This window comes from Protopterus annectens, chromosome 13.part0 (genome assembly GCF_019279795.1).
Source record: "Protopterus annectens isolate FY-2018-M chromosome 13.part0, PAN1.0, whole genome shotgun sequence".
Lineage (NCBI taxonomy): Eukaryota > Metazoa > Chordata > Ceratodontiformes > Protopteridae > Protopterus > Protopterus annectens.
This window is the reverse complement of record NC_056747.1, coordinates 69,521,211-69,531,566: the sequence shown is the minus strand read 5'-3', so window position 1 is coordinate 69,531,566 and position 10,356 is coordinate 69,521,211. Positions and strand designations below refer to the sequence as shown.

Here is a 10,356-nt window from a genome sequence, read left to right as displayed (position 1 = left end):
TCTACTTTCTTATAGCCATCTCTCTAATGTACTGTCCCAGTCTTCCCTACCTTCAAGTCTCACAGCTGTCCAAATGTGTGCAATGTTGTAATAAAATAGCTAAATTTGCAGCAAACTGTAACAACGGGATACACCACTGCTTAGCACTCAGAAAATTAAGCTAGTTATTACTACCACATTACCAGGCTCTTTCTCAGCTAAATACACAGACTTTTCTATTTGTCAGAAAATTGCCCAGCCTTTAACAACTGAATGCAATACTACCTCCATTAGAATTGTACGCTCTAGAGAAAAGTCACTAATCACTGTAACCAAATCAAATAATACCACAAGTGACTATCTATATTCAAATAGTGTAGCTAAACTATAGAACCACATTCCACTACCACTGAAATCTATTCATAATGCATACTCATTTACAATACAACTAAAACTATCAAATCACTGGATCTGTTTCAGTATGTCTCCAGGATAAATGTCTCTGTAATCTTCGGTTTGCCATATCATCAAACCATTTCTCTTCACTCACAATCTTCTGTCCCACAACCTGTCTTTACTAATACCCGAATAGTTTTTCTGGCATCTCCCAACCATATACATAGTTTTGAGACACTGCTTGCCACCCCACCTGTATACATCTAATATAACCTTATGATATCCATATGCATAATTCTCTATAAACATGCTTTATATCCTACCTCTTAACAACAATATTAACATTTCTTGACCTACTGGATTCCTTCCTCAACTCCTTTTCTTTAAATTTCTATCACTAATCACAAGATCTATTATCTGTGTAATAAACTCCCTAATACACCTCTTCAAATGTTCAATGTTCAACATCTACTAAATGTATATGTATTCTTCATACCGTAGTTTGTGTGTTTATTTAACATTTGTTTAACAGGAAACTCTAACTGGGACAGAACCCATTTTCAGCAGAGGCCTGTGGAGAAAGTCATCAGATGCATGTCTTTGAAATGAGGGAGGAAACCCACGAGAATGTAAGGGGGACATACAGAGTCTGCACAGAAGGCACCCCAGTCTTAATCATTAATGTATATTATTTAATGCCTGCTCATGTCAATTACTGAATATCTCTTTAAAAATGGTTGAAATATGTTGCAGCTTTTCTCCACAAAACGTCCAATATGGAATAACATTATTCACTTAAAAAGGAACACTCAGCAAGTAGGAAAACTGCTGTTCAGAAAACGTGAACTTATTTGGTAGCAGTGGCTTGCACATGAAATAGTATATCCTTTCAAAAGTGGCATAAGATGTTAACAGAATTGTGTATTTAAGTTTACTTACATGAAAGTGAGATGAGCTTTTAAAGAACATATTCACCTTCATTTCTGTAACACTTCACAGAACATGCATCTATGTATTACAAGAAGAAACGCTGAAGTGTAACTCATAATAGTTCTATTAGGGGTTTTACTGGCTCATTTTTTCTGTGGTTATATACCCCATATTAACATAGCTTCATCTTTCTTCTACAGACACAAAGTGGTTGTACATGTAAGTCCGTGACTGCCTGCTATTTATATAGCGCTGACATTTCTAGGCTTAGTAGACTCACCTGCTCCACTCTTAGGTTACTCTTTAAGTAGTATGTAAACAGGATGGTGTTCAGATCTTCCCTTCTTTAAGAAGGAAAGTTCCATATAATATATATTGGTGCACTTTTCCTTGTCAGCCATTCCATATGTTGGGGATTAAATTATAGGAAATGGGTCTGTATACAATTTCAGATAGCAAATAATACATTGTCAACAGTGGACATGTCTAGCTTCGATCTACTAAGAACTGTGAGAAATTATTAAGTAGCACACCAAAATGTTTTTCAAAAACAAAATGTACCTTACTAAAATGTTCATTCACGTATTAATAAACGTTTTCTTTCCTTTTTTAATTAGGTACAACTGCATCTATAAAAAGTGCTCTGTGCCTCATTTTATGATGATTATCTCTGGAATTTCTGTTATTGTTTTCTTCATCTTTAAGAGAGACTACTACAGCAGCTTGCTAAACATTACCAATAAACAGGTACCAGCACCCACAATAGAGAATGAGACTACAACATCTCATCTCTTTCCTCAAAAAGTTGACCCAACTGCAAAGAAAATATAGCTGTGGCCAACATCAGAGGCTTCCCAATACAAGGAGGCCACATAAAGGACTTTCTGAGGTACAGCCATTGCAGGAGGCTTGAGCTGATTCGTGATATTCCAAACAAATGTGATGGACCTCAGTAGTCAGACAAGGTCTTTCTCTTCCTTGTGATCAAGTCATCATCAAATAACTATGAATGTTAAGAGAGGTTAGCCAGAAAACATGGGGGCAGGAAAGAATATACAGAGGAATGCAAATAAGAAGGATTTTCATATTAGGAGTAACTTCAGAAGAGAAGGAAAGAAAGTTCCAGCAACTGATCCGTATTGAAAACAAACAATATGGAGACATTCTTCAGTGGGAATTTTATGATACTTTTTTCAACCTGACCTTAAAACAAGTCCTTTTCTACGAATAGTTTATAGAGCACTGCCCTTATGTAAAATTTTTATTCACTGGGGACGATGACGTTTTTGTCAATTCAGATGAGATGTTGCACTACTTACTGGGCCTAAAAGGAAATGATGGCAGTAAACATTTGTATGTTGGAATGTTTGTGGCAAATGCAAGAACAATCCATTCTAATAAAAGCAAATATTTTGTGCCTAAACAAATATACTCAGCAAATGTTTACCCACCATACTGTGCAGGCGGTGGGATTGTGATGTCAGGATTTACAGCCAGAGAAATCTATCACGCATCACTAAGTATTTGAATTATGCCAATTGATGACATATACCTTGGCATGTGTCTAGAAAAGGCAGGCTTATCACCTGCATCTCACATGGCAATACTCACTGGGGGCATCAGATTCCAATTTCATTCTGCAGATTCTTTTGATCCTTGCTTTTACAAGACGTCATTGGTGGTTCATGGTTTACTGCTATAGCAGATAATGATGATGTACGTGACCCAGCCCTAAAATGTGGGGTTTCTACATTACAACTGTAACTGCTCGTCACAATATCTGCCCATTCAATACCCTTATATTTCACCGGCATGGTAATTCTGAATTACATTAGCAGTCAGTGACATAAATTCAATTTGCAGTCTTCTAGCTAATTTGCATTAGTACAGTGTATTTCTAAGAGACAGTTGAAAAATAATTTAGGTCTCAAAATGGACTTTTGTTTAAAGTAATGTAGGGAACAATTTCACTGTAGAAATTCTGACATGCAAAATAAAAGGCATCGTTTGTGTCTTTCGGCTTTTCTTGGTTAGGGGTTGCCACAGCGGAACTCCGGTCCGCTAATGACTGGCAGTTGATTTTTACGTACCGGCTTGCCAGGCCTGACGCACAACCTTCAATGAAGGTACGCCCATTCATGCATGTCTCCATGCAGAAGACATTCTAGCTGAGAATCGAACCAAACAGCGTCTTACTGTGAGGCGACAACGCTACCGCAGCACCACCACCGCGGTATATACAAAATAAAAGGCATTAAGGAAATGATATGGTTTAGCTGAAACAGTCACAGATGCATGATGTGACTCCATTACAGTATTGTATTTCAGATGTGTTCTGAGATATCCTGACTTTGGTGTCCTTATGGGTTAATTACAATATGATCTCTGATATTCTGCAGACCTACAAATGCAAAATGATAACAACGTTAGGAGACTATAAAAACTTGTTTGTTAATTGGCACAGCTTACCATTGTGTAGCTGCATGCCTCTTCAGTTCTACACCCTTCACTGTCTATGTGTCACACCTGCTGTTGAGTGACTGCTTAGAATCACACTGTACTACCAACTGATGGAGAGAACTTTGGAGTCCTACCAAGTACTCAGTAGAGTGACGCCTTCTTGTCTTTGTCCTCTGTGCCTCCTCATCCTTCCACAGTCCGTGTGTATTGTGTTACCTTTTTCTGTAATACACAGGAGGTCGCAATCTTAATTATTGTGCAACTGAAAACACTTTGCATTAAACTGTTCCATACACCAAGGGAACAATGGATTCTCATAAGACACCAGATCATGCTATGCTTTTTTGTTTTGTTTTTTTGTAATGGATCTTTTACTCCAAAAACAACAGTTTTCAACTTCCTTTATTACATGAGACATTGTTGTTATTAAATGCTAACAAGTCAATACTTGATTATTAAATGGAACCAAAAAATGCTTTGTACCCGTGTTAAATAAAACCATGTGAAAAGTTATTCATAAATATTGGCATAAATTATTATAGAAAATAAAACGAGTAATGTATTGTTTGTGGAGTTTATTTATGAATTTATAAGTTTACTAACCCTATCAATAACTATGAAACTCTGCATGATATGTGTGTGTGTGTGTGTGTGTGTGTGTGTGTGTGTGTGTGTGTGTGTGTGTGTGTGTGTGTACTCGCGTGCACGTGTGAGCATGTGTATATTATCACTATAGAATCTTATGCTAAGAAGATGAAAGCTTCAAAAACTAACAGTGGCTGTTTTATTAACCACAAAGTAGCCTGTATATTTCAAAGAAACTGATATACCAAATTTTATTTTGGCAAACCGCATAAAGTTGCCTTTTCAGTTAAAGCACAAATTTGCTGAAGTGTAGGAAGATGTTATCTAGCCTGAAAGCTGATGGAAACATACTGTTACTGTATATGATGGTGTGCTGGTATCTTTGGGTGGCTGCAAGGGGTGGGGTTAAAGTGACTGACAAGTTACATCCTCCATTTCACAAATTTCTTTGGAGAGTGCATTCCATGACATGCTTAACTTTGTCAAAGTGTTTATTTATGAATCTCCCTTAAACAGAATGACCTCTAACCCAATATATCTCCTAAAATATTATAAATCACTTGTATCCGGAAAAAAAATGATTCTGCATTTTGTCTTTAGTGTTGTAGCAGCATATAATAATATTAAGTGCTTCATGATTTTGTAAGTTACAGACAAGGTAAGACCCCTCAGTCACTACTTATCTTGATTTCATTAGCAAAAAGAATATTTATTTTATTCATACCAAACTGAAATCCTTCCTAAAATTTCTAAAAATTTGTCCATAGCCTTGACAGACTTTTTTGTTAGGAATTTCTCTTTTCAGCAGATAATGTGGGACAGAAAAGTACAGTGCCAGGAAGAACAGCTTATAAAAGCTGTTAAAACTTCACTCTCACACACTTACAAACTGATACATTTACAGACAGACACACTTACAAGCAGTGTTTCAGGTAGGCTGTAAGACATCTTGTTAGATCACTACAAGACCTACTCCATAAAGAAAGCATCCAGAAACCCCTGTCACCTCACAGTGGTCCAACTTATTTTAAATAAATATTAAATATCTGTATTTTCAGGTAATCTCACATCCCCTAGGTATTCAATTTCAGTCCTGCTCTCTAATGAAAAAAAATACATGCTTAGTTTTGGTTTTCTATTTTCCAAATGGGCTACTAATTGACTGTTCTTTGTAGGAAATTCATGTTTTAAAATGGATATACCCAAAGTAATGTCCACTTGTTGGTTCTTATAACACTTAAATACTGATATTAAGTCTTCTTCTTCTTCTTTTGGCTTTTTTCCGGTTAGGGGTCACCACAGCAGATCACCTGTCCACTCATGATTGGCAGTGGAGTTTTACAATGTCGAGTTGCCAGCCCGGTGGCCAACCTTCCATAGAAGGCACACAAACACACGCACACACTTACTCATGCCTAGGACCAATTTAGAGTGCCCAATCCACCTACAGCATGTCTTTGGGATGTGGGAGGAAACCGCAGCACCCAGAGGAAACCCACGTGACCACAGGGAGGACATGCAGACTCCGCACAGAAGCCACCCCAGACAAGGATTGAACCAGGGAGCCTCTTGCTGTGAGGGGACAACGCTAACCGCTGCACTACCGTGGCCGCCCTAAATACTGATATTAAGTCCCTTCTAATAATTATTTAGTAAACTGAAAATACATGTAATAGTCTTAATCTTATTTCATACCTTGTGTTTTTTACTCCCTTAGTTTCCTGGTAAACTTTTTTGTATTTTTTTTTTATCTGTTCATTAATAAATATACAGTCAATCTCCCTATTACATAATTGATCTAATTAAACATTTGTAAATTAGTCCCAACATACTAAAGTCTGTAGAGGAGATAGTTTTTAAATTTGTCCTTGTTTACAGGTAATTTTTTTTTTAATTTTACTCACATGACCACCAAAGCCCAAACTTCCATTAAGCTTAATTCCCAGATCATCATTGCCATCACATTCCCTAATATAATGAAAGACCAAATTGTAAAAAAAATGTAGGATTCATTTTACCTTACTGCTGTACTTTTCATTTGGTGTAATTAAATTCTACCCTACTGAGTTGAACTCAGTCATGCAATTTATTCTAATAATACTGTAGGATTTTTTTATCTGCAATTGAAGCAATGAATCCTGCAGTTTATGCATCATTGGTAAACTTCCCTAGCCAACAATTTCCACAGAATATGAATGCCAAAAAATACATGAAATAAGAATGGTCCCAACACTAAATTTTTGGGCAATCTTCCATTAATTTTGAATTCCTTTCACCTAATTCTTTGTATACAAACCCTAGATGATCTTCCAATTTTTAAACCATTTCACCACATATGGGATAAAACCCCCAACCTTTTAGTGCTGTAAAGAAAGAACTATGTGGTACAAAATCAATAGCTTTTTGGTAGGTCTGGAGATACAATGTCTACAAGGATATTTTTATCACATGCAAGTACCACATCAGAATAAAAAATAATTAAGTTCATTGTTGTAAATGCTGAAATATAACTCCTTAACTATTATCCATTTGAGCAGCAATTAAATGTAGCAACACCTTATTAAAACATTTACCATTCAAGATTGTTGAATAAATAGGTCTGCAATTTTCTGTCTGTAAGTTCTCTCTATTGTGAACAGGAGTGACAACAGTTTCTTCTGTACAAGAATCAAAGCAGAGTCTAATGATTGTTGAAGCAGATAAGTAACACAGTCCATTAAACTATAATTTATATTAAATGGAAAGGTTCCATGTAATCTATCTAGCCCTTTGGGCTTTATACTTTTTTGTCTTCCATAGGGAATTCTTAACATATCTTTTGAAAATAGGGGACATTAAGCAATCACATTTTTTCATAAGAAAGTGGATCAGAATGGCATGTCCAACAGGTTTTAAAGGCTATTTAATGTTCTGCCAGAGAGGCACTTTGCTTCAGTTTGCTGTGCCTTTCATTCTTTTGTTGGTCCATATCCTATTGAAGTCCTACACTCAGTCACAAGTTCTAACATCTACCACTATGATTTTCTTGAAAACTTCAATGAGTTATTTAAAAAAAAACTCACAGAAAAAAATTAAAATAAATTTCATTCCTATGCATGAATTCTACTTCTATGAAAAGATAATACATTATTGGAAGTATTCTTGCATATCTTTGTTATTTGTACCACATCAGTATCCGTAGTTAGGTGCCAACTTAGATAATCCATTTCTTAAAAATGATTTATTAATGAAAATGGTAACTACATGTTTTTCCAGATAAAAACATGTTTGTGAAACTTCTGATGATACTGGGTATAATTCATATGATACATCTTTAATACTTAGTCTGATTTATTTCATTAAGCCATCATCATATTTAACTTATAATATATATGTTACTGATGAGTTCAGCAAGGTTATTTATGATTTATCTGGATATTGGATAAATCCAGTAAATGGGTGCTTGTTGACAAACTCCTGGTCATATCTGAGCTTAATGATTCATATCAGTGATTCAGTTGAACAAGATCTAGTCTTTATTCTTGTTATTTTTACTTAATCTTATTGTAAGCCATGGTTGTGCAGCGGTAGCGTTGTCGCCTCACAGCAAGAGGTTCTCCCATTCGATTCTTGGCTGGAGCGCTGTCTGTGTGGAGTCTGCATGTCCTCCCCGCGGTCGAGTGCTGTTCGAAAGACATGCGTGAATGGGCGTGCCTTCGTTGAAGGTTGGGCATTGGGCTGGAACCTCGGCACCATAAAAATTGACTGCCAATCATTAGCAGACCGGAGTTCCACTGTGGCGACCCCTAACCGGGAAAAGCTGAAAGAAAAACAACAACAGAGTCCTGTATTAAAATTTCATACAGTCTGGTCTTCTCAATGGCACAAGCAATTTCTTAAAAAAAGGGGAAACTAAAGAATCAGTTCCATTGCTTATTCTTCTTCAAAAATGCCAATTATTTAAGTTATTTTTATTTGCTATAACTACATTTTAAGCCATAATGCAGTAGAAAGTTAAATTACTTTCAACCTGCACCCTTACAGAATGAACCACTGCATTTGCAAATTTTAAGAAGCAATATAGAATCAGAAAGTTTACTGTTTTTTTTTTTTTTGCAAAAAAAGACAAAACTATTACATTTGCAGAAAATAAACAAGAATATTTGATGATAAGACCTAATAAACTGATAAACATAATACACCCAGTTTGGTTGTATGTACTTCTTTAGGTTTGCAATGTGTGATGGCAACAAATGAAATGTTTTCAAAACTTTTTAGACCTAAATTTTACATGTGATCAAAAATGTTTCCATAAAATTTTTATAAACTATAACACAAAACTGTTAAAGAATGAAAAAGTAATGCTTGCTATTTTTATGTGTAACTTTTCTGTATTTGAAGTATCAATTGTTTAATAGTGCTTAAAATATTGTAACAGTTATCTCCAAACATAGCATAAAATTGAAAAACAAATATCAGATATAATTTATATTTCTATTTTATAAGTAACTAATGGATGCTGTCTGGAAGGAAAGTTAAAGAAGTGCTCAGAAAATTGGTGATAGGTACATTATTATTCAAATCAAATGCAATGCTTAGCAGTCAGACTGTTCTCCTCATTCAGCATCAAGAGGAAAAGGTAAAAGTGGGTCTTCATATCACCACTGTTACTCTGTTTAAAACAGTTTCACTGCAAGGAGTCCTTGACATCCCTTTAAAGTGAATGCAAGTTTTACGTAAAAGATAATACAATGCTATTTTGCAAATTCACAAGCCTAAAATAAACTATATTTCAGATTAATAATATTCAGGCACACCAAAGTCAGACTTTTATTCTATTACATTTGCACTTCTCCAAGGTTTGATATTTGGCCCTCTCCTTTTCAACATATTCATCAACAAACTCCATACTGATTTTCACCTAGCAATGTGCATATAATGCAGCACTCATTTACTCTGCATAATTTCTACATACCCTACAAGATATCACTCAGCAGGCTTTTCCACTTACAGAATCCTGGCTCCCCAAAGCAAACCTACTCCACCTCCTAAAAAGGTAAAACTAATGCTCATTACCCCCAAAAGTCTCATAGACCAAAAACATAAATTCCACATCCTGTCATCTGGCAGCACATAAATTAAATGCATACCACAAAAGACATTACTCAAAGTGTCACTTGACAGATTTAAATTTGACAAACATGGGCTCCAGGCCATCAAGAAGACACAATGGAAACTTAAATGACTATAAAAAGCAAAACTCTTTCTCACAGAGTTTGCAAGAAAATCCAAAGCCACTGCTTGCGTAATTCCATCTCTTCTTTATGCATCCTCATCTTTACAGATCTCAATACCACCTTTAAAACTAAACCCTATGCATGCTATAATAAAATAGTGAAATTTACTGCAAATTCCCCAATTAAAACTCTCCATTGCATATCCCTTAGAAATTTACACTGGCTAGAACTTCCTCACTACCTTAAATACTCATAACTACCAGCAAAATGCCCATCATTGAATAAAAATGCTCCAACCACACCCCTGGTTCTCGTTTACTATGGCTAAATAACAAAACTCTCCTCTCCATGTCCAAAACATGCAACTCAGCTGGGGATTATTTATACTCCCACCAAGTCACTAAGAACTGGAACTCCAGCTTGCTGCAAATAAAACAGACAAGACAAGTTCTTCAAGTTACTACTAAAACAATATCCAAGCAAAATTTGGCTCTGCGGCTTCTCTGCTCCAGACTAGAATAAATATTTTTGCCCACACCTGATATCTTTTCTCCAAATACTTGCTTTTTTCACTTCCTCCTTTTTCTCTATTGAGCCAAAAAGATACTCACTAAACCACAAGCAGTAGCTTTGTTGGCATAAATTATATCACACAGAGTCTCTAAGATAGAAGATTCAATCTTCTTCTTCTATCTGTTTAGACATCCTCTTTCTCACTGTCCTTCCTTTGTCAGTTTCATCACACTCTCTCTCCTCACATATCCAAAAGGAATACTCCTCACAAAAGTCC

The 10,356-nt window shown here is 35.8% G+C and overlaps 1 pseudogene; it reads left to right on the top strand.

Annotated features, from left to right (window-relative positions):
• Window positions 1–3,040, top strand: part of LOC122787832 — a 37,229-nt pseudogene extending 34,189 nt beyond the window's left edge.
• Window positions 3,041–10,356: the final 7,316 nt, after the last annotated feature.